Genomic DNA, 27681 nt, shown 5'->3' on the forward strand with positions numbered 1-27681 from the left:
GGTACGTCTACACTTACCGTAGGGTCCGGCGGCAGGCAATCGATGTTCTGGGATCGATCCCGGAAGTGCCCCGGATTGATCCCGGAAGTGCTCGCTGTCGACGCCGGTACTCCAGCTCGGTGAGCGGAGTACGCGGCATCGACGGGGGAGCCTTCCTGCCGCGTCTGGACCCGCGGTAAGTTCGGACTAAGGTACTTCGAATTCAGCTACGTTATTAACGTAGCTGAATTTGCGTACCTTAGTCCGAAGTGGGGGGGTAGTGTGGACCAGGCCTAAGGCAGGGATGGGCAACCTACGCCCTGCGGGCTGCACGAGGCCTGTCAAGGTAATCTGCTGGTGGGCTGCGAGACTGTTTACATTGACTGTCCGCAGGCACGGTTGCCCGCAGCTCCCAGTGGCCGCGGTTTGCCATTCCTGACCAATGGGAGCTGTGGGAAGTGGCAGTCAGCATGTCCCTGTGGCCCACGCCGCTTTCCCGCAGCTCCCATTGGCTGAGAACGTCAAACTGCGGCCACTGGAAGCTGCGGGTGGCCGTGCCTGCAGACAGTCAATGGTCTAGACAGTATTTGGTCCTGCCATGCGGGCAGGGGACTGGATTCGATGACCTCTCGAGGTCCCTTCCAGTCCTAGAATCTATGAATCTATGAATCTATGAATAAACAAACTGTCCCGTGGCCCACCAGTAGATTACCCTGATGGGCCTCAGGTTGCCCACCACTGGTCTAATGGAACTGTCTGTGACTCCATGGTAAGACTGCTATCGTGATCCAGGAGTTCGTATTTGTTACTAGCATGGTGAAATCTAATTATAGAACACACCACCAGTTTGGGGTGTTTTCCCTGCTTTTGACAGTGTGCCTGGAGGTACGCACTCACAGTCGTGAGCCACTCTAGACAGCGTGACAATTATACTTTTGAAACTGAGGTATTCTGTTGAGTAAATGACAGATTAGAAAACTTAGCACAATGTAATGTGGCGTCACTCGCAAGCATGTGCTATTTGACCATTTTTTATAATTTTACCTCAGTTTTGCTTACAGTAGCTCTGCTGCTAGGCCAATATAAAAAGTAATGGCAAAAGTGAACAGCCTTGTCAGATTCCATGAGATAAAATAAAAGATAAAGGTTTCCATTAGGTCCAGCATGAGGCAACAAGATACCCTGTTCCTGCTCCTGCTGTGACTTTTTTGTAGCCACGCTCAAATGTAGATCTCCCACCCTCTTGTGTACCTCACATGAGAGTCCCATTATAAAGATAAAAAGAACAGGAGTACTTGTGGCACCTTAGAGACTAACAAATTTATTAGAGCATAAGCTTTCGTGGGCTACAACCCACTTCTTCGGATGCATAAGCTCTGGTAGGTTGATGGTGTCTCGAGCAGCCTACTCTGACACAAATGGTAGCCTTTTGCACTCCTTTTGCACAGTGCTAAATTGCTACAAGGTGCAAGGTAGTGGAGAATTAGGCTCCCAGATGGCAAAAGACTCACAGGCAATAGTGGTGTTTGTTTTCTTTTTTAAATATTAGGGATGAAAGGAACATGGTAAACTTAATGGGCTGCGCTCTGACTTTAACAGGAGCTCATAGTTTTGGAAAATTAGATCATTTATGCCAGAATCTAAATATGAATTTAGGAGGCTAAATTTAGGCTATTTTTAAAAATCTTGGTCCTAGAAAGCACTGAGAATGAAAGAAACCTCAAGGTGTACATAAGCATAATAGACATGAGTTTCAAATGTGAGACAGCAGTAGACAGGGCCAATCAAATCTGTGCTGCATCCGATGATGCATCCAGGGCCAAGGTGGAATTCACTGTCTATACAGCTCTGGGGAAACTGCATCTGGAGTACTGAATTCAGTTTTGGGCACTTCATTGCCAGAAAGATATATAAATTAGAGGGATTACAGGGAAGAACAACTAAAATGACCAGGGAGATGGACAGATTAAATTATGAAGAGATTAAAAAGGCTAAATATATACTAAATGAAAGAAAAGTAAGGTATGTATTTGCTGGGTGGTGGGGGTGGTGCATAGTGGAAGAGAAGCATTGTGAGGGTGTACAAATACCCGAAAGGTATAAACACCAAAGAGGGAAAGTCATTATTTTGGATAGTATATAGAGGTATAGCTAGGAGTGACAGTATTATATTAAGAAAAGGAAAATTTAGACTAAATATCAGGGAAAACTTTCTAACAAAGAGATCTATTTGTCTAGGCAATCATTTTCCAAAAGCCTGTTGTTTAAGATATATTGAACTAGACTGGACAGTAATCTAAAATAAATAATGTATGGAGCAATCTTTCACTGATAGGGAGGTGAAAAGGATGAGGTAATAGGTCTTGCTCATCGCTAATTTCTCAGGTTCTATTAAATGTCTCTAGAGTACTGTATTTTTTTTATAGCACACTATGGTATGGTCTTCATATTCTGGAAGAGCCTGACATCAAGCGACAAATAATATTTCAAAGACAAATGACTAGACCAATTAGCTGATTGGTGCACAGCCCAATATTGTCTGTGTGCCTTTTTGCTCTGGCCTTTTAATACTCGTATGAAAGCCATAAACGTGACAAACTACATGTTGCAGAAATTTATGTGTGCGCTCTACCATTGAAAAAGAAATGCTCCCTACCATCTGGGATACATGGTTTTCATCTGACAGTAATTGCCATTTAAGCTCTTCGGTACTCATGCTAATATCGAACAGACAGCATGCATAATCGACACAAGCAGTGATCAATGATTTGAGATCAATGGATAAAAATGAGCTATTTCCAGTGCCTCTGCACCATTCGCATGATGTGTTAAAACACTAGATCCTGGCAACTGTAGAACCCCGTGGTTCCTTTCTTGCCTTTATGAGTTAAGAACTGAGTGTTAACCTTAACATTTAATTGTGTAGCTTTTGCTTAATCCGTCAGGTTTACCGATTCAAACATTAATGTCTTTGTCTGTGAATATTATCAATTTTTCAGCCAGACTCTGGTTACTTTAATCATATACAGGGAATTGGGGAAGAACAGCTGAAGTGAGTGCAAAATGAATTTGGAATTAATGCAAAAAGAAGTTTCAAAAACACAGCAATCTCTGTCTCCTTCTTCCCTCCCCTGTGCTGTCAGCTAGCCAGTACTATGTATCAGTGCCATTTAAACAGGTGGCACATCCTGACCTGGCCTTTATAATAGCCGATGACTGTTTTGTACTTTACTTGCAACAACTGATGTTTTAAAGCCTGGCAGGTGGAGGATTTTAAAAACCAGATGGATGTTTTATATCACCACTTTACCTTCATTATAGATACTGCTTCTCAAATTGATGGCCTCATCAAAATGATCATTGTGACGTGTTCAAAAATGCAAAGATAGGGTCTCACAGTAGCCGGAAACAACAGAAGTACTCTAGACGCAGCACTGAGAAGTATTGAACATGTGACAGTTTAATGGCAGTAGCAGAAGCAATCATGATACCAATAATTGTATTATTGCCCCGATAGTTTTTGCATAATGAACCTCAGAAAGGTTGCTGCTGCTGCTGCCCTTTTCCAGAGAGAACTTTCCATATTACATTTTCTTCCTTCAGGCCCTCATTTATTTTGCCCCCATTCTCCTTCCTGCTTATCCTCTTCAATCCACAGTTGCAGAAGTCTAGTCTAGGGGCAGGATGGTCCAGTAGTTACAGCACAGGACAGCGCACTCCTTGCTTTGCCATGGAATTTATGCAACCTTGGCATGTCACTTGAGTTGGAAAATTTTGGCCTGAGTGCCTAAAGTTAGTTAGGCTCTTTGTTAAGGAACCTTAAATATTAAATAACGTAATTCTCAAAAATGCTGATGATAGTCAATGGAAGCTGTGCATGCTCACTCAACACCACTGAAAAATCAGGACAGTTAGATTTGGATACCTAACTTTAGGCACCTACATTTGAAAGTTTTGACCGCATCTTTACTATATCTCAGTTTCCTCATCTGTAAAATGAGGGCAATTGCCTACCTCACAGTGGCAAATTGTAAGGACAAATGTTTGTAAATCACCTTGAGAGCCTCTGATGGAAGCTACTATAGAAGTGTAAAATAGTGCAGATATTATCATCCCTCTCCACCCTGCCCATGAAGGGCTTGATCCAAGGCCTGTTTCAAATCAACGGGAGTCTTTCCATTGACTTCAGTGGTTTGACAGATTAGTAGATGTCTGCATGCATCTGTATCAATCTGCAAACACCACATTGTTTAATAGTAAAATGATCCTGTGCCTTCACGTTGGCTCTGTGGCCTCCGTATTGAGCTCATGTTGTGTCAGGAAAAACGCTTGCACCAAGCCAAGACCTAATAATGGAGGATCAGTAAACCTTGATGACTTTCCATTCAAGCGGAAGCACGGTTGGACAAACAATGGGCTATTGCCTGGGGAAATGCATTCTCCTAGCTAGGTTGGAAATGAAGGAACAAATCACCTGGTGGGAACTCCGATCACCTGATAGGGGTTTGAGGATGGCCAGGGACGTCACCTGACCGCAGGGAGGGAAAGTTATAGAAGGACAAGGATTTTGCTCAGTAGCTCTCTCACCAGCCAGGCAAGAAGGCAAGAATGAGCAGGAGTTAGAAAAGAGGAGAGGGGATGCAGCAAAATTCTTGACTCTGTGAGCAAATCTGAAAGGACTCTTGGAGTTGTAAACAAACTGAAGCAGGGAGTTACTTGCAGTTGTGTTGTTGTCCCCCTAGACAGCACAAGAGATATGTAACTTCCTGTGAAATTAGCTTTATTATAAATTCGCCTTGAGAGGAGGCAAAAGACTTTATCGTGCTGTTGTCTATGACAGAGCAGGATATAATTCGACGAAGGCATCCATTTTTAAAACTATGCTTATAATAGTTACCGAAACAATTTCAGAAACCTCTTATGTGTAATTGTGAATTAATGAAGTGACGCTCCTAATCCAGTTAAATATCTGAATTGCTTTAAATCATTTGGAAAGTCTAGAAGGACGTGTAAATAGGCAGGTGTTAAAAGGATGTAGTTTGAAGGAGCAGAAACTGTTTCACTTAAACTGATGAGCTAGTCAGGAATGAAGAGCATTAAACTTTAGGGCTGGGAGAGCCAGGGGAAGTTCACTTTCAGTTTGGGCAAACTCAACCATGAACTTGAGCCAGAATCCTCTGGGAAATAATAGATATAAATGTGTAAGTCAAGTGGAGCAGTGTAAACGATTGAAAGTGTAGAAAATATGCCATTCCTCCAGTATCTGATATATCTATATATACAGAAATTTGTGTATGAGAGAGAGAGATTGTGTGCGTGAAAAGTGGATTTCTCACCACCTTTTGCATAAAGTCCTCCTCTGTTACTGCATCACTCTGCCAAATATGCCAGCCTCAATATCTCATTCATTCAGTTCTCCCTCAACTGTCTGTTGTCACAATTAGACTGATAGACCTGGCTTCTCCAAAGGAAAGAAGCTGGATGAAGTTTAAGACCTGTAGAATAAAGAATGGTTATTCTTGGACTCTAAAACAAGGCCTAAAGTCATGCTAAAGAGGACTTGATGCAAAAGAGAACTGGACTCTTGTTGGCATATCCTGAGGCTGCATCATGACTGTGGCATTCTTAAGCTCAAAGTTTGCTTTGAGTAGCATAACTGCAGGAAAACATGGGAATGCACTGTTGTGACAGATTGCTTAGCTTTCCATGGACTGGAAAGGTATAAAACTTAAAGTAAACCAGAAGGTAGGGCTTGCTATTTGCTTTTGGTTGTGGGGTTGCGATTTTTTTTTTTTGCGTGCTCTGTTTTTGCTATTTTTGTCCTTTTTTCTTTTTTTTTTAAAGCCACCTTTTAAAACTAAAGAAAATCCGCCTTAAAGCCATCTTTGCTCCCTCCATCCCCACTCTAGTCTTGCTCTGAGTGCAGAGATGGAATAAGAAACAATCAGGCCCACAATCTGCCGTCTCCAGGTAGATGTAATTCTCTTTGGTATCCATGTCTCAACTGCTATGTTATACATTTCAGGTTATTTCGATCCTCTTCCCCAAAGGTATTATCACAGGTATGACCTCTGAGGGCTATAACAGCCCATCTCTAATGTAATGATTATAGTCTGTTTCCTAAATTGGGATTACATTGCTTTGGATAAATATTTGGGTTCCTCTTTCCCCTGTATTCCTTGTGCAATTTATTTCTTAAAGTTCTTTTGAAAGTGTATCCATATAATTGTTATTCCTTTACCCCCTTCCTTCTAATTCCCCCACCTGCAAGGTGATTGCCTGTGTTTTGAAGATATCTTTTCAGGTTACTATTAACCTCCTTTTACATGTTTAGTGTAAGGATTTAAGGAGTTACTCTAACTCCAATTGTTTTAAAGAAGCATGGCTTGTATTTTTCAGAAGTTTAATTTTATCATTATTATTCCTATTCTTGATCAAATATGATCTATTGACAGATTAAAGTCACAACCCAATTGAGATGAGATTCCACAATGTCATATTACAAAGTGCTTTCTTGGAGTGAACTGCGGTTTTAGACTTCTAGCCACAAAGTGCAAACTAAAAATAACTCTAGTTTGCTCTGACACTGCATGGATTGATCTGGTTTTCTCCTGAGCTGATTTGGGCAGTTAAAGATTAGGACAAATTCAAGAAAGTGAAATGTGATTAGATCGGATGGATTTATCTTTATTGAATAGGCTTCCAGGTAGCATGTTTAAAATTTTCTTTTAAGGATTATTAGTTTTATCTCTTGCATATTTAAGCAGGACTTTACTTTTGGAAGTGAACTAATGCTGAAATTTTAATGAGTGGAAATGAAGGACAGATTGGATGCCAGGTAACTCTGCTTAATCTTACTCTCCAAAATGAAGCTATAAGCATTTAATGCCTCTGTTCAATTGTCTTGTCATTGAAAATAAAACACAACACAGCTAGATTACTTGCTACAGTTTACAGACAAGAAATGCTGATTCAGAAAATAGCTTTAGATGTCCAAGATTATCCACGTTTCCTTCAAGATGTGGGAATTAATGAGGAAACAAATAGAGACTGCATCTAATGCCTATTGAGCTCCCTATGTTTATACGTCCTAGTGTCAGGGCCGACTCTAGGTTTTTTGCCGCCCCAAGCAAAAAATTTGCTGCCCCAAGCTCAGGTGGGGCTGGGGCTCGCAGGTGGTACTGGAAGCGGAGGGAGTGATGTCACCTTCTCCCAGCGCCTGCAGGGGCTTTACCCCCTCCCCCGCCCGGCCATGCAGAGAAGCCCTGATATCAGGGGTGGCACAAGGCAGCGCAGCAGCCAGTGCGCAGATGAGGCGGCGCAGCCCCAGCTCCCCAGCAGGACTCGCCCTCTCCTCCCCAGGTAGCGGCTGGGCCCTGGCAGCTCAGCATCCCGGGGCTGGGCTTCCCCTTCCCGCTGCGGCCAGGGGCGCGGCGCCCTCGCCCCGTCTAAGTGGCGCAGCTCCGAGAGCGCAACTGCCCCGAAAAAAAAGGATGGCCAGAATGCCGTCCCAAGCACGTGCTTGCTTTGCTGGTGCCTAGAGACAGTCCTGCCTAATGTGATTGGCCTCAGTTAAATTTTGGAGAGGAAGAGGCATGCATTCTCTGTGACTCTGTTCTCTGCTCCAGCCTTGTTCCTAGAGATGCATCCTTCTTGACGCTTATTGCCAGACTTGGTCCCCATCTCTCCACAGCACATCTCTCTTACAATGTGCTGGGCAGGATTTAATTCCTCACAGCTGACCCAGTTTTGCTCCCTATAAATCCCTGTGCTTAGATTAGCTAACTGTGGTCCAACAGCTTCAGATATATTTAAGAAATGGAAGTTTTTATTAAATCAAATATGAAACAATCTGTACAATCTGTACAGTGGACCCTGCATTTCTGATTTTAGTATTAAATAATAATAAAAAATCTTGATTCAATTTATTCTATGCTGTCCCTACATTTTCATTTTTCAATATGCTTTAGATGTTTGCATTGACAGGGCCTAACTGAATCATTTAAGTTGCCAGGAGGAAGCTGTAGGTTTTGGCAGCTGGGTATGAGCCATTTGAGATTTTTGGCACGAGGGGAAGCATAGGAGGCAGTTTCGGATTGTACAATATACACACTTGCAGGAAGTTTCTGCTAAAATGAATAGTTATGAAATATTTAACAATGTCGGCATCTAAACTGTTGCCTTGAGGTTTCAGAATTCTCAGCCCTCTGAGATGAATGGGGCCGTTCACACATTTCAGAGCTATTGTTTCAGGCTGTCTGCAGACTCAGGCAGACAGTATTGGATCATTTACACAGGTTCCAATTTTTTTTTTAAGATTTCTTCATAATCAAAGGGGCTAGAAACGTTGTCTTCAAAAATTCTGTGACAAGGGACGAGTTCCATGGACACAAAATCATGGAATACATGTGGCCCTGCTTCCATACCAACAACAGAGAAGAATTACTTATGCTTGTGATGGTCTCAAAAGTGGAATGGAGTGAGGGAGGAAGGGAACAAGAAAATCCTTGGCATAAATACAGCCAATGCTATGAGAGACAATAACCTCTAGTGTAGGATATACTTTGAGTGTGGCACTAAGCTCCCACTGGCCGCGGTTCGCCGCTCCAGGTCAATTGGGGCTGCGGGAAGCGGCGCGGGTCGAGGGATGTGCTGGCCGCGGCTTCCCGCTGCCCCCATTGGCCTGGAGCAGCGAACCGCGGCCAGTGGGAGCTGCGATCGGCCAAACCCTCTGGATGCGGCAGGTAAACAAACTGGCCCGGCCCGCCAGGGGGCTTACCCTGGTGAGCCGCGTGCCAGAGGTTGCTGACCCCTGCTATAATACCTTTGGAGAACTGGGTAACTTAGATGGAGAGCGCCATTATAATAGGTTGAAACGTCAACTGAAGCTTTGACCCTTTCTTGAAGGAGAGTGTATGTAGATAATTCATAATGAAAATCAGAGTTTAAAGCCAGAAGGACCACCAGATCATCTGGTTTGACCTCCGGTGCATCACAGGCTACCAGCACCACTCAGCCACCTGCACACCTAACCCAACAACTGAAATTAGACCAAAGTATTATAGCCCCCAAGAGATAAGACTATTGTGTGTTACAGGCAGATAATAGGAAGAACCGATGAACACCAATGCTTGAGGCCGCTGGAGTGAGAGAGAATTAGGTGAACAAGTGAACCACACTCCATGTGCAGAGGAAACCCCAACCAAAGTCACTGCCAATCTGACCTGTGGGAAAATTCTTTCCTGGCCCCCAATTATGGAAATCAGTTAAATCCTGAGCAAGTGAGCAAGAACTAGCCACCCACTCACCTGAGAGAGAGAATGTTCATATTACCTCAGAACACTGGCCCACTCTGTCCCACCTTTTGATGCATCAGAGACTGGAGACACCCCTTTCCCCAAAATACTTGGGGGGGGGAATCCTTTTCTGATGCCTGCAGGTTACCAGCTGAAGCCCTGAAGTATGAAATTTTAGGAACATAAGACATGAACTGGAAGAGACCCCCCAGGCTGCTCAGTCCTGCCCACTGCCAGCACATCCACAACACGCAATCCCTCTCATAAATTTGTTCAGCACTTTCTTAAGCCCCTATAACTCCTGTTGAGAGGCTGTTCCAGAACCTCACCCTCTGAGGGTTAGAAACCTTCTAATTTCCAGACTGAATTTATTCATGGCAAGTTTATATCCATTTGATATAAGATCCATTTATCTTGTGCCAACATTGGCCTTGGGCTTAAATAGATCTTCTCCACCCCGGGTATTTACCCCTTTAATGTATTTATAGAGCGCAATCATATCATCTCCAAGCCTTCATTTTGGTGGACTAAACAACTCAAGCTCTTCCTCTCATAAGATAGGCTCTCTTTCTCTGATCATCCTAGTAGCTCTTCTCTGCACCTGTTCCAGTTTGAATTCATCTTTCTTGAACATGGTGACCAGAATTGTACATAGTATTCCAAATTAGGTCTTACCAGTGCCTTCTACAAAGGCTTAATAATTCTCTATCTCTACTGGAAATGCCTCTCCTGATACATCCTAAGATCACATTTGCCTTTTTCAAAGCCATGTGACATTGATGGCTCATAGTCATCCCTTGATTGACCAAAACACCCAGGTCTCCCTCCTCTTCTGGCACTTCTAACTGTGAGCCCCCAACTTATATAAGAAATTCTTATTATTAGACCATAAGTGCATGACCTTGCACTTTGTATTATTGAATTTCATCCCATTTATGTAACTGCAGTCCTCAAAGTCATCCAGTTATTCCTCTATGATATTCTGACGTCCTTGATATTGGCAATGCCTCCCAGCTCTATTATATCAATTGCTTCAGCAGAGGTTTGAGTTAAATAGGTCATAAGAAATAAGAATATTATTTTAAAGTTTGACCAAATATTCCTTCCCTTCTCAGTTGAGAGGAATGGGATCATTTTACCAACAAATGTTGATAAAAAATGGTGAATGTTGACATAAAACTAGATATTGAGGATTTTGTAGGTTTTTTTCCTCTTTGTATAGTGAAAAGAAAGAGGTTTCAGTGAAAGAAACCACAGTGGAAAAAGAGACGGAGAGAAGAGGAGTTTTTGGGCTTTTCTGCTTGAAGAGAGGGCTGAAAGGATGTTCTTTTTTGGTCTAGTATAGTGAGACTATAAGAGCTAAATTTCAGAAGTGCCTAATTAAATTGCTTGTGCAAATCCCACATTTGAATATGCTTTAGGACATATTGACCCATTTTGTACCCTTAAATGCCAGTTTGGGCCTTATTAAATAAGTATCAGTTTTTTCTTGCATATTAGGTTACCTATTCGTGTTGTGTCTAAAGTCAATACTGTGGAGACAGTTTTTGTTTGCATATTTTCTTTTACTTCACCCCACCTCTATTGACTTCCTGACCTGCCTTATCTTCTAAACTGCTCCTTACAGTTCTAAACTAGGTCTGTGCATCCCCTCCAACAACACACACTCTCTCTCTCCATGGCGTCACTAAATCAACTTCAGGTTCATCTAGGAAATATAAGACAACTGTATGCAAAATACAGAACCAAACTTATTTCCAAGGACACTATCCCACAACACTTTATCCCTAGTACAAATCATAGGCTTTCATGATTATTTATACATTGTTGCTTGACAACACGCTTTTTGATCCATTGTTTCTTAGCCAGTCTTTATCATAGGATATTAGACACCAAATAAGGGACAGTCTTCAAAATACAAGACAGGTCACCCTAAGTTGATCTCCTACCTCATCAACACCGGGGACAAAAATCACGGTCTGGAGAAAAGCACCAAAAGTGATCTCATGCTGAACGTGAAGGGCCAAAATAGTGTGCTCTGTTACACCTGTGTAATCCCAATGCAGTTGCACAGCAAAGGCAGAACTTGGCCCAAAGGCCTATTTTTAGTATCTCTACTGCATTCACCCTTGCATTTAGATTCATCATCAAGCTCAGAGGCTCAAATTCGGATGTATTCTTTGGACTCATTTTTCCTGATGAATGCACTTAAGTTTGCCATGAGAGGGGAGTCCGCCAGGAAAATGACAACATTGGAAGGATCTGTTTACCTCAATTTACTGGCAGGGAAAAGAGTCCAGTGTTGCACCAGAGATAATATTTATTAATTTTATCTTAAATACACTCCGAGCAGCAAAGGAACACAATGATGTAACAATATTAAATGAAGTGGTAACTGCAGATTCATGCATTATTTTATCATAAAATATTTACTCTCCTGGTATGTTATAAACAAACAATGGAGCCCTAATTACCCATAGATATTCTACAATTATCCCATGGTAATTACCCTAATTGGAATTGGCTCATTATTGAGAACAGAATTTGTTTTCTGTATGCTACAGGAAAATGAAGTTGGCAACTGCCTAAAAACAGCAGCCGTTTCAGCTGAGCTTACAGAAATTAAATTACCCTTTTAGAGCCCGTCAATGTTCCCACAATCCAAGCAGTTTCACGTACAAAAACAATAATCAAATACAATTTCCAAAGCATGTTTTACTTTTATAGCCTTGTCTCCACTTCAGCATTAACAATGAATTGGTTGAGTAATAACTGTGATGCACAAAGCTCTAGAATAAACTGAAAGGCCATCTGAAACACTCTTCTGAGATACACGAATCATTTACCTTGTGACGCCATTAAATGAGAGATGGGGGCTGAAAGAGAAAACACACTTTCTTGTGGGATTGGAATTTATTTTACACCACAGAGACACAGAGGTACTAAGTCTTGTTAAAACTGTGCCTGAAATATTTCTCATCAGATCTAAAACCAACAAACAAAAAAGCCCCAACCCCCTCAAAAATCTCATGAATATAAATAAGCAGGTATCATGTTAGTAGGGGAGTGACTATGGTAATGAGATGATGCACTACTAGTATGGATGTGGCTATGGTGATATCTCTGTTATGACTCTGAACATGACCAGCCTAAACCTGGGCTGAAATCCTAGCTCCATTGAAGGAAGAGTGTTGCCACTGACTTCAGCGAGGGCCACGATTTCATCACTGATGTTTCCAGAAATCTGAGACAGTCTGGCTCAGATGTGTTCTCATCAAGTTAATAAAACTGTTCTGTCTTCTCCGCAACCATCCTGATTCTTGAGTACTTTGTGTAACATTACAGGTTGTCAGACATTATACTGAACCAGAAAAGAAGCTACTACGTATCAGTATGATTATTGGGCCAAACTGATCCGTGGTGTAACTGGTATTATACCAGACATGCGTATGGCACGTAATTCTTAACAACACTCCTGGCTGGCATAGCTATGCCAACGAACCCCCCAGTGTAGATGCAGCAGTGTTGATAGAAGAGTGTGTCTGTTGATGTCACTAACGTCATATGGGGAGGTGGTGTTTCTGCACCAACAGAAAACTGTTGGCTTACGCCGTGTCTATGCTAGAGGGCTATGATGGCATAGGGATATCAGTATAGCTAGGCCAGCACAGGTTCTGTCTCTAAGACACAAAAGAGAGATTTCCTTACGCCAATCCCTTCTTTTGGTGGAGACAATGCTAATTTGTAATTCTCTTACAATTGCTATGGGTGAAAAATAGCTCCTCTGAAATCGCATCTGTGGAGATGGAAAGGTACAACAAAAAAACCCATACAAGCACTTTGTAACAGTCTGAACATGGAAAGGGAAGTATGACTTGACATGCAGGATAATCACAAGTGGCATTTGATTTATTAATGACATCCTGTAATGTGACAGGTCCTCAGCTGGTAACTGTATAGTAGGGACATTTTCTACAGCTCATCAGAGCTCTTCACTGTGTTTGATTATTCTCCTACGAGCATGACAAGCTCATCTTTCTGTCACTGCTGCTGCTCCTAATATTCATATGAGTGTGGTTCATCAGCCCGTTTTTTAAAATATAGACACATTTTTGTCTTTCTCCCAGAAACTTGCTAAGAATTTGACCTGAAAGACTGGAGGTAGGAAGGGCGAAGAGGAGGGAGCTGGGAATATGACTGAGCACTATTTATACATAGGCTAGGAAATTTTAAAGGGATATACACCTTGAAGCATAAGGGTTTATTAGATATGTTGGATATTGGTAGGATCCAATGCATCAAGTGCTATGTGTGTAAGTGTGATCGCAGGAATCAAATAATCTTGCTACAATGTTTTCTTGGTCTTTCAAATAATTTGGAAGAGGATGTTGGCAGAGGATAACGGTTGCTGGAACTTGGTTGTCTTTATTTGCTCCTTGCTTTTGCCTGGCAATGGAAGGCTGGAAGCTGAGCAGTAGTTGGAGAGGTGTTGGCTTTCAGTGGACTGGGGGGAGGCCTCAGTCCTAGAGGGCTGGGTAGGAGTTTGTCTTGGACTGCGTATTCTGCAGAAGTGCACAGGGGCCCATTGGGATTCTCGCCAATATAAAAAGGTGTCTCTCCTATGAATCAAGCATTATTTGGTTGTTTGTTGTTACTTTATTGAATCCCTCTATATTATCCCACCTAAATGGGCAGTAAAGCTCTTTGCTTATTTTGTGACCCTTGTGTGTGTATGTCCTTCTTGGGTGAGCTACTGGGTGTTAGACATGTATGGGATTCTAATAGTTGGAGCACCTACATCACTTGCCTCCTCATTTGTGGTGGGGTGGTCACGGCTACTGACTTTAACCAGTTTCCGTGCACCACTGCTCACAATGTTGTTTTACCAACTCATTGACATCTAGGCCCTGCAGCTGGGTGGTGGCTTGCTCTCCTGGAAAAAACTAAAAACAAAAAAGATTAGGAAGTCTTTGTGGGAAAGCAGCTTGGCTGCTTCATTAGGTGGGAGAGAAGCAAAGCTGGGATCTTCAGCTGCATGAGGTGGTGGTCAGATCAGAAGAATGCAACGTTTGTAATGTCTTTTGTCACTGGGCTGTTCAAGGCAGGCTATTGGCCTATCCTGGTCGTGTTCCTGGTCCATCCCAGAACAAAGGCATTCTGGAAATTTTAGTTCTCAGGGCTGAAAGGAACAATAGGTCTGATAGTGAGGCATGCTGGGAAAGAAGTAGGAGTATACTGGGCAAGACCTGAGGTGGTGCTCCCAGCTGAGAGGGAGCTGGTGAAAGAGCATGGGAGGGCTGTGGACAGAAGCCTGTGAAAGGGCCAGGGATAGAGTGGGTAAAAGTTACAATTGTTTTGTACTGAAAAGTTTGAAAAATTGTATCATGTAAAAGTGAACAGAGGAGTGCCCATTTACCCTTTTTATACCATTCCTTACTTCATATACCTCTATGTCCCCTCGTCTTTATCTCCTGTCCAAAGTAAGCAGTCCCAATCTTTTCAATATCTCCTAATGTGGAACTTTTCTCTTGCCTCTAATCATCTTTGTAATCTCTGGGCCCTTCAGATCAAATCTGAACACAGAACAAAAGGTGAGGAAACGCCATTGATGTGAAAATATTATAATGCCATTATACATATTTATTTTCCATTCCTTATACATCTATACATTGAATTTGCTGTATTGACCAATGCTACAGATTGAACAGAAGTTTCATTGAGCTGTCCACATTAATACCCAGGGTTTTTTTTTCTGAGTGGGCAGCAAAGAGTCCTGTGGCACCTTATAGACTAACAGACGTATTGGAGCATGAGCTTTCGTGGGTGCAAGCAAAGAGTCCAGACTAACACGGCTACCCCTCTGATACTTTTCTGAGTGGTTACAATTAATTTAGAACCCAGTAAGGTGGCTGAGTGGATCAAATTATTCCTTGCAACGTATTCTTCTTTGCACCCATCAACAGTGAATTGCATCTGCCATTGTGTGTCCATTTAACTAGCTTTGTTAAGTCTCACTGGAACCCTCAGTGTTTTCTAGTCTTGAGTAACACAAATAACTTTATCTTGTCTTCATATTTAGCCATTTCATTGTTCACATCCTTTACCATATTGAACAACACTGGTCTTGGTGTGGCACTCCACTATTAGTCTTTTGCCATGTTGTAAATTGCTAGGTGGTAAAACCTCACCACTTTCAAGTGCAAGGTGCATTTCTTTGCCCTTACTTTCTCTAACATAAATACATAGCAACATGTCTATTTATTTTTTAACCCCCCTGCCCATTACTCCCCAAGACCAAACCAAAACCAAAACCAAGACGCTCTGCTGCACATGCTTCTCCCTCTGGGGAAAGGATGAGAGAATAACTACTTAACAGATGTTAATCATCTTGTTTAATGCACTACTGGAAGATGCTCAGATACTGTGGTTATGAGCATGGTGTAAGAACATCTGTAGAACAGAATACAATAGAATAGAATAAATTGACCTTTTATTATTACTCTGTTTTCTGTCTTTTAACCAGTTTCTAATCCATGACAGAACTTTATTTCTCATCCTATGACTGGCTAGGAATAATAAATATTGAATAATAAAACTAGTTAAAATGTTTCTAATAAAAAGTTTTTTAGAATAAAAATGGACTTATCTCAAAAATGAAAACTTTTGTGAAAAAACTGCTGACTTTGTTTTTTCCAGTTGTTTAGTTCATAGATTCCAAGGCCAAGAGGGATCATTGTGATTATCTAATCTGACCACCCGTACAACATAGGCCATAGAACTTCTCCAAAATAATTCATGGAGTGTATCTTTTAGAAAAACATCCAATCTTGATTTAAAAAATGTCAGTGATGGAGAATATACAACGACTCTTGGGTAAATTGTTCCAATGGTTAATCATTCTCACTGTTAAAAATTTTCGCCTTATTTCCAGTTTGAATTTATCTAGCTTCAACTTCCAGCGATTGGATCATGTTATACCTTTCTCTGCTAGACTGAAGAGACCATTATTAAATATTTGTTCTTCATGTAGATACTTATAGACTGTAATCAAGTCACCCATTCACATTCTCTTTCTTAAGATAAACAGATTAAGCTCCTTGAATCTATCACTATAAGACATGTTTTCTAATCTTTTAATCATTCTCATTGCTCTTCTCTGAACCCTTTCAACTTTTTTCTAGAACCGTGAGCACCAGAACTGGACACAGTATTCCAGCAATGGTTGCACCAGTGCCAAATACAGAGCTAAAATAACCTCTCTACTCCTATTCGAGATTCCCCTGTTTATGCATCCCAGCATTAGCTCTTTAAGGACATAAGAACAGCCATACTGAGTGAGAACAATGGTCCATCTAGTCCAGTATCCTGTCTTCCCACAGTGACCAATGCCAGGTGCCCCAGTGTCACATCATGAGCTCATGTTTAGCTGATTATCCACCATGACCCCCAAATTTTTTCGGTGTCAGTGCTTCCCAGGATAGAGTGCTCCATTCTGTAAGTATAGCCACTGTTGTGATTTCTTAGATATAGACTTTTACATTTAGACGTGTTAAAATGCATATTGTCTCCTTGCTCCCAGTTTACCAAGCAATCCAGATCACACTGAATCAGTGACCTATCCTCTTCATTATTTACCACTCCCCCAATTTTTGTGTCATCTTCAAACTTTATCAGTGATGATTTTATGTTTTCTTCCAGGTCATTGATAAAAATGTTAAATAATATAGGGCCAAGAACCGACCCTTAAGGACCACACTGTAAACACACTCAATGATGATTCATTGTTTACAGTTACATTGTTTTACAGTTACATATAAGTTAGCCAATTTTTAATCCATTTAATGCCTGCCATATTAATTTTATATTGTGCTAGTTTTTTAATCAAAATGTTGTGCGGTATCAAGTTAAATGACTTACTGAAGTCTAAGTATGTTAAGTCAACACTATTACCTTTATCAACCAAACTTGTAATCTCATAAAAAAATTCAAGTTAAGTTGACGGACTCTATTTTCCATGAACACATGTTGATTTGCACTAATTACATTACCCTCCTTTATTTCTTTGTTTATTGAATCCTGTATCAGCTACTCCGTTATCTTGCCTGGGCTCAATATCAGGCTGACATCCCATTTACCCTTTTTAGAAATTGGCACAACATTAGCTTTGTTCCAGTTTTCTGGAGCTTCCACATTGCTCTAAGACTTATTGAAAATCAACATTAATGGTACAGTGAGCTTCTCAGCCATCTCTTTAAAAACTTCTGGATGCAAGTTAGCTGGACCTGCTGATTTAAAAATATCTGACTTTCATAGCTTTTGTTTAACATCCTCCAGACATACTAATGGATTGGAACGGGTGTTATCATCAACATATGATGAGGCTATCTCTTCTGGTTTTTATTTCCAAATACAGAACAGAAATATTTATTGAACACTTCTGCCTTTTCTGCATTATTATTGATAATTCTACCACTGTCAGGATTCTTTTTGTTCCTAATGTATTAAAAATATACATACACCTTCACTTTGCCTCTAAACCAGGTCAGTTTTTTAACCAGCACAGCCTTCTTCCTCAGTTCTGGGATTGTGGCTTTTTGGGAATCTAGTAAGGTGTTCTTAAATGATTCCCAATTATCATTCAATTTTTCTGATTCAATTCTTCTACTCCACTGATTGACTAATAATTGTTTTCAGCTTTGTGAAATTGGCCCTATTGAAGCACCAAGTACATATATTACTGGTCTGGACTTTCTTCTGGTTGCATATTATAAATGTGGTCAAGTCATGATCACTTGTACCTAAGCTATCAGAGGGGTAGCCGTGTTAGTCTGGATCTGTAAAAAGCAACAAAGAGTCCTGTGGCACCTTACAGACTAACAGAAGTATTGGAGCATAAGCTTTCATGGGTGAATACCCACTTCGTCAGATGCATCTCTGACGAAGTGGGTATTCACCCACGAAAGCTTATGCTCCAATACTTCTGTTAGTCTATAAGGTGCTACAGGCAGGGGTGAAAGTAGAACTAGGGACTTACCAGTACGGGGCTGGGTTGGGGCTGGCTCTGGCCCCCGGAGGGGGTGGGGCCTTGGGTGGAAGGAGTGGGGATGGAGGGGGTGTCAGAGCCAGCCCCGGCCCACCCTGTACCGGTAAGTGCTCTCCCCCTCCCCTGCCAGGGTAGCAGTGGCAGCTGGGGGCTCCTGCAGCAGTTTAAAGGGCCCAGGGCTCGGCCGCTGCTACCGCCCCGGGCCCTTTAAACTTCTGCCGGAGCCCCCGGCTGCCGCTGCTACTCCAGGGCTCCAGCAGCAGGGCTCCGGGGGCTATTTAAAGGGCCAGGGCTGTAGAGACAGCGGGCGCCCTGGGCCCTTTAAATAGCCCCCGGAGCCCCGCCGCTACTCCAGGGCTCTGGGGGCTATTTAAAGGGCCCAGGACTCCCCTGTTTCTACCGCCCAGGCCCTTTAAATAGCCCCCGGAACCCTGGGGTAGCGGCGATGGGGCTCCGTCGGCTATTTAAAGGGCCCAGGGCAGTAGAGGCAGCGGGAGTCCCGGTCCTTTAAATAACCCCCCGGAGCCCCGCTGCTGCTACCCCAGGGCTCCAGCAGCGGGGCTGTGGCGGCAATTTAAAGGGCCTGGGGCTCCAGCCGCTGGTGGGAGCCCCAGGCCCTTTAAATTGCCACCTGGGGAAGCCGGGCCGCCCCAGTACGGCGCACCGGCTCTTGCCAGTACGCCGTACTGGGGCGTACCGGCTTACTTTCACCTCTGGTCACAGGACTCTTTCTCGCTTTGTACCTAAGCTACCATTGTTTTTTAGATCTTTGGTCAATTCCTCTATCTTTAGGACAAGGTCTAATAAAGAATTCCCCTGTGTTGGCTGCACACTTCTTGAGTTAGGAAATTGTCATCTATAATGTTTAGAAGTTCTAACAATGTTTTAAGTACAGGCAGCATGAGACCTCCAGAATATGTCACTCAAATTGAAGTCTCCCATGATTACACAGGTGTTTTTTCTACATGATACATGGGTGTGAAAGGAGGGGGTTGTCCTGTTCCCTAGTGTGATTTGGTGGTCTGTAGCAGATACCAACTAGTACACATCTTTTGCTTTATTTGTTAGGACATTGGTCCATAAACATTTAAGATAATTTTCTTTTGAGTTATAAGTGACTTGGAAATAGGAAATTCCATTTTTGACATACAGTGCCACTCCCCCTCCCTTTTTGCCTGTTCTAGCCTTCCTAAATAGGTTATAACCATTCATTTTAACACTCCATTTGTGTGAATCATCCCACCAGGTTTCAGTAATACCAGCTAGATAGAATTTATGCTCAGAAATGAACCAATTCCATTTCCTTTTGATTATTACCCAGGCTCCTAGCACTGGTTTATAGGCAACTCAGGAATTGCTTTTCTTCATATCCTTTGTTTCCTTGATTAATTTTGTTCTCAACATCTCAATTTTCTGCTGAGTGCTCATATCTTCTCTCTTTTTACCCTCCTCTTTTGTTATTAGTTTAACCCCCTCCTAACTAGTCTAGCCAGCCTATCCCCAAGGAAACTGATTCCCTCTTCTACTGAGGTGGAGGGCATCTAAACAGGACAGCCTCCTCTCCCCATAGAAGGTAGACCAATCTTCCACAAAACCAAACCCTACCTGACTGGTGAAATTTTGCATTAACATTTTTATCGAAGATGCTATCAAAACTGTTATCACAATAGTTACTGAAATTTTCATTTAGCCAAAACTCAGTTTTCCATAATTGAAACATTTCAACAATATTTTTGATTAAAAAAGTTGGGAAAAATATTTGAAAATCCAAAAAATGGGTCTGTTTCAAACCCTGTACAGTATTTCTTTACCATTTCTAGGGGTGGCACTATCAGTCACTGATTTAGAGGTTCTGGATCAAACATCAAATCCTATTGACTTTCCTCTGTAGGTAAGATAGGCCTTCCAGTTGGGGGTCAGAGGCAGAAGAGGTTAGGCCTATTCTTCAGTGGGCAAGCGTCAGGGCCGGCTCCAGGTTTTTTGCCGCCCCAAACAAAAAAAAAAAAAAAGGCCGGAGTGCCGCCTCTTCAGAAGTGCCGCTCCAAACACGTGCTTGGAATGCTGGTGCCTAGAGCTGGCCCTGGCAAGCGTTTATGTCATAATGTCAAATCTGGCACGTCATCATTTTCTATGATGTTACTGCTGCTGATGTAATGTCCCTCCTTATCTTATCTCTACATCAATCTATTATCTCAACTACCAATCTCTTTTTGACATGATACTACTCTGAACTACTCTTCAGTTCAGTCAGTTGAAACAAACTTGTGCTGAACAGGGCTATATGTTTGAAGCATTCTCCATGACTGAACTCTTAGTTTTGTTTTGTATGTGCTATGAGCTTTCTTTAGTGAAGACCAGGTCAAAGAAGTGTGCTCTTCACTTACAGTGCAAAGCAATGAGGTTTCAGGTAGTTCTTAGTACAGTATGTAAAGGAGTTTGTTCCAGAATCTTAGATCTGCCCCTGACGATGCTCAGCCCCACACACAACCAAGCTTCACCCTTGCAGGGAATAATTTAATTGTGCCACAGAAATGGAGTTAATGATCACAATCTTCATCCAAATGTGTGAGGTTTGTTTGAGATCCTGGATTAAAAGTATTAAGGGCATTGAAGATAAAGACTGAAATTTTTGAACTTTATGCAATATTCTATGGGGAGTCAATAGAGTGATGACAGGATGGGTTTGTTGTAGGGCTGTCAAGTGATTAAAAAAATTAAGCGTGATTAATCCTGCTGTTAAACAATAATAGAATACTATTTATATAAATATTTTTGGATGTTTTCCACATTTTCAAATATATTGATTTCAGTTACAACACAGAATTCAAAGTCTACAGTGCTCATTTTATATTTATTTTTGATTATAAATATTTGCCCTGTAAAAATAAAAGAAATAGTATTTTTCAATTTACTTAATGCAAGTACTGTAGTGTCTTTATCATGAAAGTTGAACTTACAAATGTAGAATTATGTACAAAATATAACTCCTTTCAAAAATAAAACAATGTAAAACTTTAGAGCCTACAAGTCCACTCAGTCCATTGTTTTGTTTTTGAGTGCAGTTATGTAACAAAAAAAAAAATCTACATTTGTAAATTGCACTTTCATGACAAAGAGATTGCACTACAGTGAAATTGAGCTGAATTGAAAAATACTATTTTTTGTTTATCATTTTTACAGTACAAATATTTGTAATTAAAAATAATATACACTTTGATTTCAATTATAATACAGAATACAATATATATGAAAATGTAGAAAAACATCCAAAATATTTAATAAATTTCAATTGGTATTCTATTGTTTAATAGTGCAATTAAAACTGCAATTAATGGTGATATATTTTTTTAATCACGATTAATTTTTTTGAGTTAATCACGTGAGTTAACTGCGATTAATTGACAGCCCTATTTAAAACCTTAATTAAAAGCACTGGCTTTATGGCCCTGTGATTGGGCGGCTACCCCTCACTGGCAGAAAAGGGGTTAAAAGCAGCACTAGGGAGGCTGCGCCGGAGGCAGCCCAATTAGAAAGGGGCTGAGAGGACCAGCCAATCATAGCCCGGCAGGCTCATATAAGAAGGGCTGCAAGGCAGAGCAGAGTTCAGTAGCTGACTGGAGCTTGAGGGGAGAAGACCAGGTTCCTAGCAGAGGGAAGAAGCCCCAGCACCTGGGACAATTCAGTGCTGCAAGTGCGCTAACCAGGGAGTTAGCGAGAGCTCCTGGCTGGCTGCTAGGGCCTGCAGGCTGAGGCCCTGAGGTAAGGGCAGAAGACCGTGCTGGAGCCGGATGGAAAATGGCCCCGGGGCAATGGACTGCAGTTGCCACTGAGGGAAGTGGTTGGGCAGAGATTGCAGGTCCCCAGGAAGGGGAGAACAGAGTGTGGCACAGCTGGAGGGCAGTGTTATGAAGAGGACACTGTGGCCCTGGGAGTGACATGGGTTCAGGAGCAGAGGTGATGGTGGGCGAGACACCACCAGAAGAGGGTGCAGAGCTAATTCCCCAGACAACCAGTAGGAGGCACCGCAGTGGTGAGTCCCACCCCATCACACTCAATTTCAGCAAAGCCCTTAAGCATATGCTTAAGGTTTTGCTGAACTAGGCTTTAATGGGGAGAGGGAGGGAGAGAAAGTTAAGCCACAAAGTTATACACCTTTATTTTTTTAATGTTGTAAGACACTCCTTTAAAGTGGTAATGAGTGGAGTATAAAGAAAGAGATTTCTAATACTGAGGTGCAAAAAGGTTATCTCACATCTTTCTGTTTCAAAATGTTGCATTTTGATATCAGAGTCCGGTGTGAGTTAGCAGTTCATGAAGCTGAAGGTGGAAAATAAATGTTCCTTTAATAGGTCTATTGAAGCCATAGTGCATTTCAGTTAATTTAAAACTACTCTTTTCCTGAGGGGATGTTCTCTCTACACTTACTCTGCTAGTGGCAGTGTCAGCATAAAGGGGAAAAATGAACCTTTAAAAATAACAAAAAGTTACTCTTGCAAGTACTTATCGCTGCATTTAATAGACAGGTATTAATATAGTATTATAACGTATGCAGTAGCTTTTAGCAGGCAACTGCATCCAATTTCTTCCTCTTAATACATATGAGAGAGAAAACAGAGTTCTGAATTCCTTTATCTCCTCCAGCCTTACCATATCAGGAAAGATCTATTTCCACTAAATACTTCTAGTCCCCTTGTGCACTGAGAGTGACCGTTGGACAGAGGGGAATGCCTTAATTTCTTTCCCCGACAGAGATGGCATAGTTATTGCAGTCACAGCTTTTTAATGATTAATTTCTCCTGACATTAACCTAAATGATGCTGATGAGGCATTTTTTTCACAGCTTCAGGGCTCACGTAGAAACAGAATGAAAATTCTGGTCTGGATCAAGGGTAAAAAGGCCATTTGGTTTGCTCATTCTTCTCACCATTGAGCAGAAGACCATTTTACCTGTGGTATAAAAATGTTCACTTTACAAACTTGAAAAATGCTTTTGGCCAAGGGCTTCTCTCTATCCTTGTTATTCATCAAGGAGATCAGCTGCCATCCAGAGATCCAGTAACGGATAGCACTAAGTTGTATTTTTAAACTGTAACTATGCATTGTATGCATTGTAGATATCTCCATCAGGATGCCTGTGTGGTCTGTTTTCTATTTGTAGAGACACATCTATTCCGTGTGATGGGGTACACCTGCCTCACACTGGACAGAAAGGGCTTAACCCCATAAGGCCCCCTCGCCCCTGCTGGGCATGCTCCAACTGGAATCTCAGTATAACAGTGAGCAGCCCAGTTCAGTTTGTTCTGACCGCAGAGGAGAGAGGACGTGTATTGCAGGCTCCTAGCCAGTAGCTGTCAGAGCCCCAGACCACGGAGGCCAGCCACACCGAGACCCAGGCAAAAGAGGCAAAACCCAGGCTATGGAAGCCTGTGAGGAGAAGGAGTCATCAGGAGCATCACCTGCCGACTACCCTGGAGACCCAGAGGACCTGCGGCCTACAGAGCTGGAAGACAGGGTGGGAAGTACCTCAGGGGAACCAAACATTGATCTGGTTGCGAAACCGGGAACCGAGTCAGCATGTTTCAGATGGAACCCCACTGAAGGATGGTCTTATTGACTCTGGCCATTAGGCCATATTGCCCTGCATCGAAGGGTGTTCCTATTGACTCTGACCATTAGGTCATACCACCCTGAGGAAAAGGGCAGTTATTTGGACTCTGCTGCAGGGCTATAATGCTTCCCCCACCCTCATGGGGTGAAGGTGCTTTTGTAAACATTTAACATACAAACTAAGGGAAAAATCCTAAGCACATACACATTTACTTTATAAAATCAACCCTCCCACAAACAAAAATGTGAACTGCCAGCAATGTACCCTCCTCTGACTGCCGTATTCATCAAGACACAGCTGTTCCTTGTCAACAATTAACCACAGGCTTCTTAAGGGCCAGATTATGGACTAGTGGCTTAGCCTGTACAACCTGGGGATGGGGGGCCATAAGGGATGTTTTATTCACAACAAGTAAAATGTTATTAAACCCAGTGGACTGCTCTGTCTTTATGGCTAGTTGCTACCAGCACAACTCCCCATATTACTTGTTTTCCTGGTGTCCTCTCAATAACAGTCCCTCCAGGAAACATGGGTCATCTGACTCTAGTTCCACTTATCATGATACAGCTTCCCTATTTTAAAAACATGTTAACATTTACATTATAACAAATAATTGATGCCCTGTGTCCCTTCAGCCAGAGGTTGCTAGCACATAGCTGAGGTGGAGTCTCATCTTTATTACAGACTCAGCAGGCTACATAGTCTTCGAGATAGTTTAGTTTCTTCACAGATGCCCACCCTGGGAGAGACCTATCTGTTTCACTGTCACCTATCTTTAGCAAACTTTCTCTTCGTGGAGAAAGAGATCGTGGATTATCTCTGTAGGCTTTCTCTAGAGTAGTGTCTGCTGGCTTGTAAGTGTCTTCTCTTCCTTTTGCATCACCTCATATGACTTGGTTACCACTGCATTCCTCACGATTCCTTTAGTCCACTCATAATGGTGTCTCTCTAATGGCTGGATCATCACAAGAGTGCCTGTATCCAAGACTGGTAGGTGTGACGGGTTGGATCACAGAAACCCCCTTGGGAGCTGCCACCCGATGTGCCAAGACTACCCCTGCTTCTGTTTTCCCTGGCAGCTCAGGACTCCAGCACCCTGTCTTGCTGAGTCAGACACTCCTGTCTGACTCCAACACAGACCAAGGGTCTGAATCACTTGTCCCAAAACTGCAAGTTTACCCAAAAACAGCTCACAGGAGTGTGCTTGTCTTTAGCACTCAGATGCCCAACTCCCAATGGGGTCTAAACCCAGATAAATCCGTTTTACCCTGCATAAATCTTATGCAGGGCAAACTCATAAATTGTTTGCCCTCTATAACACAGATAGAGAGATATGCACAGTTGTTTGCTCCCCCAGGTATTAATACATACTCTGAGTAAATTACTAAATAAAAAGTGATTTTATTAAATACAGATAGTAGGATTTAAGTGGTTCAAAGTAGTAACAGACAGAACAAAGTAAGTCACAAGCAAAAAAAAATAAAATGCGCAAATCTATGCCTAATCAAACTAAATACAGATAAGTTCCTCACCAGTTCCAGAATGCTCCCTTTCACAGGCTAATCTCCCTTTAGCCTGGGTCCAGCAATCTCTCACAACCCCTGTAGTTACTGTCTTTTGTTTCAGTTTCCTTCAAGCATCCTGGGGGGGTGGAGAGGCTCCTTCTTTAGCCAGCTGAAGACCAAATGGAGGGGTCTCCCCCAGGTTTAAATAGACTCTCTCTTGTGGGAGGAGACCCCCCTCCTCCCTCCTATGCAAAGTCCAGCTCCAAGATGGAGTTTTGGAGTCACCTGGGCAAGTCACATGCCCCTGCATGACTCAGTCTTTACAGGCCGACGCCATTGTCCACATGGTATCTTGCATGTCTCCAGGAAGACTTCTTATGTGGATTGGAGCATTCCAAGATGCATTGTTCCCCAAGTGTTTCCCGATCAGGTACTTAACCTGGCAAATTCCTTCCTAAAGAAGCTGACCAAATGCCTCACCAAGCTTACTTAGAAATCAAGCAAGCATACAGCCCATATTCTTAACCTCAAGTAGAAAATGGTATATATGTACAAAGGGTGAATAGATATAGTAGACCATAACCTTTACGGAGATATGTTACATGGCACAGGCAGCACAAAACATATTTCAGTTATATCATACATACATTTATAAACACCCACCCATAAAGCCTTATGGGGTACGCTGTCACAGTAGGTCCTTAGCTGACCAGTTGTTCTCTAGTGCCTGCTTTCTCTGATTGTTGGTCATCTTTCAGCGGCATCTCCATCCTTTTGGCTGCACAGATCTAATCTCATTGGAGCAGGATTTTGGACCTTTGTCCCATCAGTGCCTGAACTGGAGTGTTTTGGTACGCCTGTAATGACACATTCCTGTGTGCCAAAGATGCTAAAAAGGGGTCTGAATCAGAAGAAACTTCCTTGTGTAACAGTCACTTAGCTGTTTTCGCAGCTAATTCTATTTTACCATTACTCTGTGGGTATGCTGGGGAGGAGGTGTGGTGGTCAAACTCCCATTTGTGTGCAAATTCCTTTAATTCTTCTGAGATAAATTAGGGTATGTTGTCAGTGAATACAGTGACCGGACTGTCATATCTTGCAAAGTGGGCCATCAGTTTGCCAATGACTGAATTTCTTCTCGTATTAGGCAGGGCATCGACTTCCCAGAAATTTGAATAGTAGTCCACTGTAATCAAGTACTACTTTTCATTGGAGGTAAATAAGTCTGCTGTCACCTTTTCCTATCATCGGGTGGGCAGCTTGTATGATAAAAGTCTTTCTGATGACAATTATCACATGACTGGTAGGTGTGTCGCCCTTCTGTCAAGGAGCAGAGTTGTGTATTCATTCCCGTCCAGTAAACACACTCTGAAGCCCATCTAAAACAGCTGTCAATGACCAGGTGTGAGGCATGCATTTTTTTTCATGACATACTTGTGTAATGTGGAAGAGAAAAAAATTCTCTCTCCTTGAAATATGATTGCATCCTAGATGCTCAGTTCATCTTTAATTTGATAATATGATTCTGCTCCTACTGGAATTTTTTTTTTGTCTTCTGGCCACCCTGCTAGTATCTCTCTCTTGACTCCTGTCCTTTTCTGTAGCCTCTTTGATATCCTCTAGCTGTGCTGTTGAAATGGAGATAGTGCAGTATGTTAATGGATTTGCTGTCCTGATCCTCTTTTCCCAAACTAGCTGATTCTGGGTATATATGCCCTGCCCAGGGTGTCAGCAAATGCCAGTAATCTTCATGGACAAAATCTGATCTCTCTACCTGGTAGCACTGGAGGTGCATCAACATGTGCTACAATCTCTTTCGCGCACTAAAAAGGGGCTTTGCTATGATTATCTCCAGGGGTATGTGGTCTGATTGTGCTATTATTGGGGGGCGATAGCTGTACTGATGGAATTGCTCCACTCTAAATACCAGAACCAGAAGTTCTTTTTCTATTTGGACATTCCCCTGTTCAGTCTCTGACATGGTCCTGCTGGCATAAGTGACCAGCTGCTCCTGCAAAAGAGATATACTGGAGAAAGAATTAGATGTATCACACTCGAGTGTTAGTGGCTCTCTCGGCTGGTAGTACTTCAGGATGGGGCATCTGTTATCATTAGTTTCATTGTGTTAAATGCTTGCTGTTGGGGACCTGCCCAATCCCACTCAATATCCTGCCTTGTATGGGTTCTGCTACTGCACCAGGTGTGGACAGAATTTGGCCAGAAAATTTATCATTCATATGAAGCACTGTA

Source organism: Terrapene carolina, unplaced genomic scaffold (assembly GCF_002925995.2).
Source record: "Terrapene carolina triunguis isolate 2854851 unplaced genomic scaffold, T_m_triunguis-2.0 Scaffold23, whole genome shotgun sequence".
Taxonomy (NCBI): domain Eukaryota; kingdom Metazoa; phylum Chordata; order Testudines; family Emydidae; genus Terrapene; species Terrapene triunguis.